This window comes from Eulemur rufifrons, chromosome 27 (genome assembly GCF_041146395.1).
Source record: "Eulemur rufifrons isolate Redbay chromosome 27, OSU_ERuf_1, whole genome shotgun sequence".
Taxonomy (NCBI): domain Eukaryota; kingdom Metazoa; phylum Chordata; class Mammalia; order Primates; family Lemuridae; genus Eulemur; species Eulemur rufifrons.
This window is the reverse complement of record NC_091009.1, coordinates 23,864,365-23,875,463: the sequence shown is the minus strand read 5'-3', so window position 1 is coordinate 23,875,463 and position 11,099 is coordinate 23,864,365.

Genomic DNA, 11,099 nt, shown 5'->3' with positions numbered 1-11,099 from the left:
AGAGTTCCTGCCAGCGGCTGACCTCCCGGGACCTGCTCCGGTGGCCTTGCCAGGCACGCACCACCCCATGAGACTGCAGGGCCTGCCTGGGCCAGGGGCAGCTGGGCTTGCTCTGTCACCAACCACACAGGTTACAGGGCAATCCCAGGCAGGGCATCTACCAAGTGCAGGGCTACTGTGACAGAGGAGACCAAACAGGAGGGAGGTCCCCAAAAGATCATGGTCCAGAAGATAGAATCAGCAATTCAGACAGAAAGCTGTCCCTCACTGCCCCTGTGTCTCCACTCCTAGCCCAGCAGTCACGGCTACCCACCCTTTCCACTCTCTTCTGACCCAAGAAACGTTTCTCTTGTCCCCATTCCTACTCATGAGAACCTAAATATAGCAAACTTGATTCATTGGCTGATAGATTCACCTGTAGGGAGAAAACTTTCTGCTCATTCTTGGGGAAGGGAAGAAGAGGAAGACATGACAGAAAGAAACTAGAGTTCCTTCTATCCACTTTCCTGTGTTAGTTAGCCTGATGCTTTGAAAAATGCCCCAGTATCTGACCTTGGAATGAGAAGGACCTCAGTTTGAATCTCAACTCTCCTTGTGTTGACAGTGTGACTTTGGGCGAGCCACTTAGCTTCCCAAGCCTCTGTAGCTACATCGGTAAAACACGGGTAACGGTTCCTTCCTTCCAGAGTTTCTGCAAAGACGAAATAAGATGGAGGCAAACTTAACTCTTACAATCTTGACAGTACACCCCTGCCAATATTAGCTTCCTTTCCTTTCATTAAAAGGGAGTGGCCTCAGATGACCACCTGAGTGCAGGCTAGAGCTCTCTCTTTTGGCTCAAGTCATACAAATCACAGTGGAGAAAAACACATTTTTTTAATGTCTGAATCTTTTAAGGTATAACTTACATAAAAAAAATTCAGTCCTTTTGTAAGTGTACAGCTTACGGCTCTTGACAAATATATATATATATATATATATATGGTCATATAATCCCCCCCATAGAGGTAAAACATTTTCATCGCCTCCAAAGAGCTCTTGTGCACCTTTATGGTCAATTTTCTCCCTCCAGCTCTCAGCCACTGGCAACCACAAATCTGATTTCTGTCCTTACATTTTGCCTTTTCCAAAATATCATTAGGTAGGAATCATGTAATGCGAACTTTTTGAGTCCAGCTTCTCTTATTTAGCATAAAACCTTTGAGATTTATCTGTGTTCTGTGTATCAGAAGCTCTTTTTTTTTTCTACATAGTATTCCATTGTGTGAAAATGTCAAGATTTGTTCACCCATTCACCAATTGATGAGTATGTGGCTTGCTTCCAGTTTGGGGTGATTATAAATACAATAGCTGTAAACATTCACAAACAGATCTTTGTGTGGACGTAAGTTTTCATTTCTCCTGGGTAAATGCCTAGGTGTAGGGTTTCTGGGTTATATGGTAAGTGTATATTTTACTTTGTTAAAAGCTGCTAAACTGGCAGAGTGTGGTAGTGTGTACCTGTAGTCCCAGATACTCCAAAGGCTGAGGTGGATGTATCCTTTGAACCCAGGACTTTTTAATTTTAGCCATTCCAGTGGTTGGGTAGTGGGATCTCATTCTGGCCGTAATTTGCATTTCCCTAATGACTAATGATATCGAACATCTTCTCGTGTGCTTATTTGCCATGTATACCCTTTTTTTGATAAAGAACTCTGTTCAAATCTTTTCCTCACTTTAAAAAATTGGATTCTTTGGTCCTAATTATTGCATTTTAAGAAGTTTTTTTAAAAACATATTCTTCTTCCAAATCCTTTATCAGATATGTGTTTTGCAAATATCCCCCCCCCCCCCCAGTGTGTGGATTATCTTTTCAGTTTCTTGACACTGCCTTCTGAAGAACAGATTTGCATTTTAATGAAGCCAAATTTATCAATTTTTTTTATGGTTTGTACTTTTTGTAAGAGATCTTTGCTTAACCTAAGATAGTAAGGATATTTTTTCTTGCAGATGTTTCATAGTTTTAGCTCTAATATTTGAAAATATAATTTAAAAATAAAATAAATCCACAGTCAAGCTCAAAACAAGAAGAAGAAGAACCCCTACTGGGTCAGAAATGGTGCGGTCCCTGAAAGGAAGAAAGCACATGGATTGTAGAGAAGGTGGTAGCACCCAGAGGCCCATGCTCAGAGGACGTAGATAGTGAGAAGAGTCGAGGGCTCAAACCCCCACGTATCCTCTCACCTACCCCTCCTCTCTCAGCCCATCCTTGTCTAGACACATGGTAGCAAAATCCCAGAACACCAAAGAGAAAATTCTGCGTCCTTCCTGGGAGAAAAGAATATGGATTATCTACAAAAGAAAGAAACTCAGATTGAGATGGACCCCCATCAGTTACATTGGATGTAAGATGGTGGTGCGCACCTGTCCCAGCTACTCTGGTGAGTAGTGAGCTACTCTTTGATTCTGCGACGCCGTGAATATCCCCAGAAGTATTTGATAGGAAACACATGATTTTGCCAACACAAAAATACACACATCAAAATCTGAAAACCTGGATTAGCAAACCAAACATTAGGAGATAGTGATCTGCATTCTTAAATCACAATGTAGATTTCCTTGAAATAGTGATCTCTCTTGCTACATTTAAAACAGGTCTCCCTTTCCCAGAATCCACCTGCAGATGACCTGCCCAAGTAATGGCACAAGAACAGTTTGTTCTAAGGCCAGTGGGAAGGACACCCAGGCCCTTCTGTATCAGGGCAGGCAGTCAGAAGTTGATTGAATTTAACTGGCTTATCTGATATGGCTCCACTCCCACCCCCAACCTAGTTCCCCCAGTGCCCATGGAGATCATGCAGCCCATTGCAGTTGCAATTCTGGATGTTCAGGGACCACAATTTCATCAATATTTAGCTGAGGATTGGGAACTGGACAGAGTAGTGAGGTGGCTGTTCCTCTAGCACAAGAGTGCTCTGGAGGGTAAAAATCATCACCGTGATCATTTGCTGAGCTTCTCCTAAGTGCTAGCACCGTGCTAGGCACGGCCTCTACATCACCGCACTCAATCTCCTAAGACATAAGTGCTAATGTTCTCATTTTGCATGTCAGTAACTTGCTCAAAGTTGCATAACCCATAAACACCAGAGTGAGCACTTCAACCAGATCTCTGGTTCCAAAGTCTCTGCTCTCACTTGCTGTATTCAGCAGGCTCTCGTTTTTTCCAGGAAGGTAAAATCAAGCTGGAAGATCTCTACTTTGGAATCGAAGCATTTGTTCAAAGGTCTAAGAGTCCAAGCAGTGAGATGTGGACATCAAGGTCAGGCTTTGAGAAATGGTCCCTTCCTTTCCTCTGCAGAGCATCCGAGGGACGTGGAAAACCTTCAAAGGCAATCGCCACCATTACACAACAAATCAAAATGCGTTCAGCCCAAAGTGCCGGCTAGCCCTACTCCCCAAGGTTGCTTCAACCCCAGGCCTTAGTGACCCAACAAAGGACTGGTGGCTACTTAAGGGGAAGTCTAAATGTTAGAAATTTCCGCTTTGGGGAAGAAGGCTGCTTCACAGTCTAATCAAAAGATGAAGAAATTGTTTCCAGACCTTCCTTCAGAGCGTCTACTTCTGCCCTCCAAGAGCTGGCTGGCTGCCACCCCAGGGTCTTTGCACCTTGTTTCGCCGGAAATCTGAGAGGCTTTCCTCTCCACCTCTTCTGGCTGGCAAATATCTCTTTCTTGTGCATTGAGGCCTTCCTGGCTATTATATCTAAAATAACAAATAACAACGACCCACCTCACATTCACACACTCAGTGATGCTCTTTCCCTGCTTTTTTTTTCCCCCTCCTTAGAATTTATCACTTGCTAATCTCCATTTTACTTCTTTATTTTATTGTCTCTGTGCCTTACTAGAATGTACATTTCACAAGGGCAGGGATTTGTGTCTGTGTTCACTCCTATATCCCTAGCACTTAGAACAGTACCTGCTGCCTAATAGTCACTCAATACATATTTGTTGAGTGGATAAGTCAATTTGTGCTTCCGAGGAAAACAGTAACATCCTAGAAAACTTCCTTGAGGTTTGAGTGTGGCATTAGGGGAAATATCAAAAGTCTGGGGTCCCGGGTTTGAATCTCTAGGCCTAGCCCAGGGAACAACATTTAATCTCTAACTAAGCCTCATTTTGGGGTTGGTTCAGGGAGAATAATATTTACCTTCTGGAATTGCAGAGAATGGACCAGTGATAATATTCCTAGGGAAAGGAAATGGGGGACATGTTCGTGACATTTCAATGACAGCAAGTAGAGAATTTTATTTTCACCTGAGGGTCAAATTTATTGAGCATTTATTTAATACAGGGCCCCAATGCCAAGGACTGTGCATGTATTACTGCTTCGATCCTCACGATAATCCCATGTAGCATGTACGGCTGTTATCCCTAAAAAGACCGAAGTGACTCACCCAGGTTAAAGTGATAAAGTCAGGAAACAGGGCAGGACCGCAACCCTCATCTCTCTGTCCCCAAACCCATGCCCTGACCACCACGCCAGATGCAGAGTTAGTTTGTGTACATGTGATGCTGGACCCGGGGGAGAAATGGTGTCCTACATGCAGATGTCCCTTTACTTCCCCCGCCAGCCTGCAGCAGAGTTGTCCCTGACCAGTAACACCGCGGTGCTGCTCCTGCCACTGAGAAAGAGCGGGGGTGGCCACAGTGCAGTAGCTGACCTGCCTCCTCTCCCCCTCCCAGCCTGGTGACGTGCCGCAGCCTGTCCCACTAAGGTATCATTCCATCACCCCACCCCCACCCACGATATACTTGGCACCAGGACCAGGCACCTTGTCATTTTTCCATAGAAGAAGTGATTTACGAGGGAACAATATTTTTACTTTAGATTGATGTCGTTAAAATTGCCCTGTAAACCCTTTTTAACAGGCATCTCACATTTCAACACCTCTGTCTCTCTCCCTCTCTCTCTCTTTCTCTCTTTTAGAGACAGGATATTTATCTCTCTGTCACCCAGGCTGAAGTGCAGTGGTGCGATCACAGCTCACTGTCGCCTTGAACTTCTGGACTCAAGCAATCTACCTGCCTCAGCCTCCCAAGTAGCTGAGACTACAGGCACACGCCATCAGAGTTTTCTATTTTTCTGTAGAGATCAGTTCTCAATATGTTACTCAGGCTGGTCTTGAACTCCTGGCTTCAAGTGATCCTCCCACCTCAGCCTCCCAAAGCTACAGATGTGAGCCACCGCACCCAGCCTCAACTTTTTGATGTTAGTAAGTGGCGAAAGCTGTTCCACTAACTTTCGTTTATTTGAACAAGAAAAAATATTTGTAGACCCATATATTAGTGTATGTACATATATGTATTTTATGTACATATATATGGTTTTCAAATGTATGTTGACCATGTGTCCCATATTAAAAATAGACAAAAAGTACTTTTAAGACCTAATTTATACACTCAGCAAAATTAGCTGGTTTAAAAAATAAATAAATATGAAATGCTAGTGTTTTGCTTTCAATGATGATGTCGTAGAGGCTCCAGGTCGCTCCGCGCAAGCCTGTCTTTACAACACCCGCCCACAGCAAGAGCAGTCTTTATGCCAGTCAATGGAAAACCACATTGGACAGAATCAGCACTATCTTTTCTCTTTTGTGCATTGGATTTTGAATGAGTGTAGACATTTTCATGTCCTACAAAATAACAGTTATCAAATGAATGCCACCCAGGGATCTCGGGAAGCAGACACTGAAGCAAATCCGCAGAATCATTATTTTTTGCCACACATTAACATATTTCAAATAGGTGTTCTTTGTGTGACTTGTCTCAAAGTTGTAATTAAGAGAGGGAAAACACAGTTTAAAACGCCAAGGCAATCAGCCCCCCAAGCAGCTAGCCGTGCCCAGAAATGCCTGAGCTGCTGACTCAGAGTTGTTCATCTGACTCACCCACCCCAGAGCTCGCTCACTCCTTGCACACTCAGAGTGTCTCAGACAGTTCAGTTTTATTTATTTAAAAAAATTATTTTTTTTGAGACAGGGTCTTGCTCTGTTGCTCCGGCTGGAGTACAATGGCATGATCATAGCTCACTGCAGCCTTGAACTCCTGGGCTCAAGTGTGTGCCACTATACCCAGCTAATTTTTTTCAATTTTTTGTAGAGACAAGGTCTTGCTACATTGCCTAGGCTGGTCTTGAACTCCTAGCCTCAAGTGATCCTCCCACCTTAGCCTCCCAAAGTATGGGGATCATAGACATAAGCCACTGTGCCCAGCCTCAATTCATTCGATCTATAGGACAACCCTCTAGGGGAAATACTGTTATTACCCTCATTTTTCAGATAAGGAAACTGAGACAGAAAATTTAAGTACCTTATGCAAGGTCCCACGGTCAGCAAGCGTGAGATTTGAACCCAGGCAGTCTGACCCCAGGGATAACCACTTTGCTATATGGTTGAATATGTAGATCAGAGACTGTGCTAGATACTCTTCAGCTGCGGTCCACAACCCTGGGGGCCTGAGATTGTAAGGTCTGTGGCTTGTTAGGAACGGGCCGCACAGCAGGAGGTGAGGGCAGGGCGAGCTTCATTGGTATTTACAGCTGCTCCCCATCGCTGGCATCGCCACCTGAGCGCCACCTCTCTCAGATCAGCAGCGGCGTTACATTCTCATAGGAGCCCGAACCCTGCTGTAAACTGCGCATGCGAGGGATCCAGGTTGTGCTCCTTATGAGACTCTAATGCCTGATGATCTGAGGCGATGATGCTAGCGCTGGGGAGCGGCTGCAAATACAGATTATCGTAGCACAGAGGTTTGACTGCACAATAAATGTAATGTGCTTGAATCATCCTGAAACCGTGCCCACCTCCCGAGTCCGTAGAAAAATTGTCTTCCATGAAACCAAGCAGTCCCTAGTGACAAAAAGGTTGGGGACCACAGCTCTACAGTGTTAATGTCATAGTTAAGAGCACAGACCCTGCTTAGACAGAACTAGGCTCAAAGCAGTTGTATGGAAGCCATTCAATTTTCTTACCCTCAGTTTCCTCATCTCTAGATTGGAGATAATAACAGCATTTAGTTCACAGAGTGATTGTGAGGATTACACGGGCTAAAACATTCAGCACAGCCGTAAAACACAGAATGTGGTAGATAAAGCTTAGTTTGTCTCATGTGCTCCTCACAAGAACTCTGTAAGGGCCGCACTATCCCCGTTTCACAGATCTAAAAACTGAAACTGCAAGCCAAGGTCTTAAGCCTAACAAGGGGTAGGGTTTGGAAGAGCAGGGTAGAGAGAAGAGAGGGAGGAGGAAGGTGGAAAGGAGGAGGAGACAGGCTTTATGTGAGACAAAAAGAGGAAATGTACGGAGAAAAAAAGAACAGCCTGCCGCTCCACAGTGGTCTCAGGAGGCCTGAGGGATTTCCCAGGTCACGATCTAGTCCAGGTGAGGTAGATTCTCACTGTGAACTCTCCCTTGGTTCAGATTGGGTCTCATTGTAGCACACGAGGAAGTTTGGGTTCCCACCAAACCCCTTAAGGAATTATTTACCCCTTAAACTTGGTATCTCAACCCACAAACAGAACACACCTATAGCTAAAGAAAATTGCTCATTTCACTATTCAACCTCACCCTCGCCTTCCTATCTCAAAATCACAGATCAATGTTTCATAAACTTACTTATCTCACATAAATTATTGCATAAGCATTAAGCAAAAAGTTACACCACCACCACCATTCATAGTGTCCAGCCCTTTTCTGACCAAATTTGATTTATAAGTTAGTCTGTAATGTAACTCCAATAAGAGCAGAGTCTTTGTAATAGCAACTATAAAAATTTAGTGCTTAAATTATATTTATGCATTACTATATGTATATTAGTTTCTTATTGCTGCTATCGCAAATTACCGCAGCTTCAGTGGCTTAAAACAGAACAAATGTATGATCTTACAGTTCTGGAGGACGTAAGTCCAAACTGGGTCTTATGGAATAAATACGGTGTCCGCAGAGCTGTGTTCCTTCTGCAGGCACTAAGTGGGACAAGCAGAAAGATAAGGAGGACAGACTGATGTGGCGAACATCACTCCAGTGAATCTGTCCCCTTGCCTTTTCCAGCTTCTTGTGGACACCCATGTTTTTGGTTCATGCCCATTTCCTGCATCTTCAAAGCCAGCAGTGTAGCACCTTCCAACCTCTCACCACAACCCTTGCTCCTGTCTTAGTATCTGTCGTCTCGGTCTTCTCCCTGACTCTCCTGCCTCCTCTCACAGGAGGCTTCTGGGTCTATCCAGGTTATCCAAGATAATCTCCCCACCTCCAGAGCCTTAATTACACCTGTGAAGTCCCTCACAGGTATTCACAGGTGCTAGGGATTAGGACATGGACATCTTTGGGGGGGGGGCATTATTCTGTCTACAGCCCAATTTTTCCAGCGCATTGATTGTTAAAAATGAATAGAAACTTGAGACCCAATAGCTTTATCGATAAATACTGTCCTGTCACCATGTCCTTCCAGAGGAATCCAAAGCGTGATGCAAGAGCCCAGGGCAGGTGTCATTAAAGGCCACCTTTGTTCCAGGCTATAAAAAGTCCACAGAAACGTTGTTTAATATTGTCCTTGAGTTTTTTACCTTTACAAAGAAAAATTAGGGTCAGTCCTTGTAAATTTTGATATGAATATTCAAATTTGGATTTTTAATAAAAGGCATTGGGTTTTGAGTCCCTTTTATATTGCCAGAAACCCATTTTTACTTTATACTTCAAAAGAGCTAGCCAAGGGTTTCCATGACAAATTCATATGGCCACATCTACAGTTTTCTTGGGCAGAACAATCTTCTTAAAAGATCAGAGGAGCTCTTGTCTACCTTGTCCTATAGCGATCCTTTTATCACGGCTTATATTAGCCTCAGAAATCAAACCTTCAGAATTTCAATTTGATTATCAAGGTATGGAAGCATGGTTCCTGGACTTAAGGGAGAAACTGAAGTTCATGCAAAACACAAAGGATTTATGTAAAAGGAAGGGACCAGATGTAGCATTTGGTTCCTGTGGGAAAGACTAGAAGGGAACCCACTGGGTTAGCCTTTTGTGGTTTCCAGTAGGGTAATACTGTCTCCCTCGGGGACATCTGAAATGGTTGGGGTGTCTTGATAATGGGCAGGGAAGGGAGGTAACCACAGGCATTTGTGTGGAAGGAGGCCAGAGTTGCTAAACTTCTTAATGCACAGGACATTTCTGCACAGTGATGAATCATCCCACCCATGCTAATAGCACCCCCGTTGAAAAGCGGTGATCTTCTCCCTGTGTCTCCTTATCCACATCTGCCTCAGTCATCTCTGCTCCTCATGCCCCAAAGACCCCGTTTTCAGCATAACCCTGAGCTCATCTAAGCCACAGCTTTCCTGCTCCAGTAGAAGCAGTTAGTCTGTCAAAACAATACTACCATATGGCCATTTAGGTGAAAACACTACTAGTTTGTAAAGATTGGCACTTGTCCACAGGGCTGAATTAAAACCAAGACAGGCCCTAAATCCTAAAAAAGGTTGTAATTCCTCTCCCCCATGTTATTCAAAATAAATAGTACTAAAGCATAACTTAAGAAAGTCTAATTTAGGTAAGAAAGTTTTGATTTCTGACTACTTTGGGTTTTTTTTTTAATAAATGCCAAATGCTTTAAAAATGCATAAGTTACTTGATTTAAAAGGAAAAAGGCTATATAGGCTGCATGTGGGGTTGGGGAGTGGAAATGCTGGTCAATTCTGAAGGCTCAGAAGTGTCTATGAAGTTTGCTTAAAAACAAATGTTACTTGACTTTCTTGGAATATTTTCATTTAATTCAAAAGAAACAGCTCTCGTCCAAACGTGCAATGCATAGGACATGAAATTATGCTTTCGGAAATGTTGGCAAATACTTTTTGAAAGACCGTATTGCCTGGGAAGGTTAATTCTTTTCTGAACCCTGAGGAGTAAGACGCATCTCGATAAGGAAAAATGGCCAACAGCAATTATAAGATACCGTGGATTGTAGCTATGCATTGTGATTTCAGAAATGTTAAAATATGAAAAATGAATGTGTGTAGAATCAATTGAAATTTGGTATATGTAAATGCAGGCACGTGTATTTGGGAATCACTAGTTCAGGCTCTTAGCATTGAATTACCTGGTAAACTGATTTGTCTTCCTGCCTCACTTTGCCTACATCCCACTCCAAATCTATCCTTTTCACCTTTTCCATTTTCTCATTTTTTTCACTCAAAAATTATTGATAGCTTCCTCTTTTTCTATAAAACCAAATTCCGACTGGTTGGTGTGGCACATTTAACCCTTTCTTTTACAATCTCCTCTCACGTCTCTGGCCCCCACTTTATACTATTCCATCCTTCCTCGTCTCTCAACCCTACTCCTTTCCGTTTTAGGCTACTTAACCCTTTCCCCGAAGATTCTTATCCCTTCTTCGCAATAGTTGCTGTATTTATCAGTTCAATTCCCTTAATTACTTACCCACTGCCATTTATTGTCAATTGATTTTTCAAGGGCTGTCTTCCAGCCAGAAATACAAGTTCCTTTTTTCAGACAGAGTCTCGCTCTGTAGCCCAGGCTAGAGTGAGTGCCGTGGCGTCAGCGTAGCTCACAGCAACCTCAAACTCCTGGGCTCAAGCGATCCTCCTGCCTCAGCCTCCTGAGTAGCTGGGACTACAGGCATGCGCCACCAAGCCCGGCTAATTTTTTCTATATATTTTTAGTTGTCCAGCTGATTTATTTCTACTTTTAGTAGAGATGAGGGTCTTGTTCTTGCTCAGGGTGGTCTCAAACTCCTGACCTCAAGCGATCCTCCCGCCTCGGCCTCCCAGAGTGCTAGGATTACAGGCATGAGCCACTGCGCCAGGCCCAGAAATACAAGTTCTTTCAAGAAATTTTTATATGAGAAACTACATTTGTGATCGTCCTGAGGCTCATATAACTACACTAATGTACTAACTCTTGGGTTAATAGTTTCAGATGATTTGTAGGTGTAAAATACTTAATAATACTCGTTACTAACTGTGCTTATAAATAAAAAATAGCAAGTATAAAAAGAAGCAGCATTCGAGAAAAACCCAAACCGTGTTTTTTCTCTGCTCGTGTA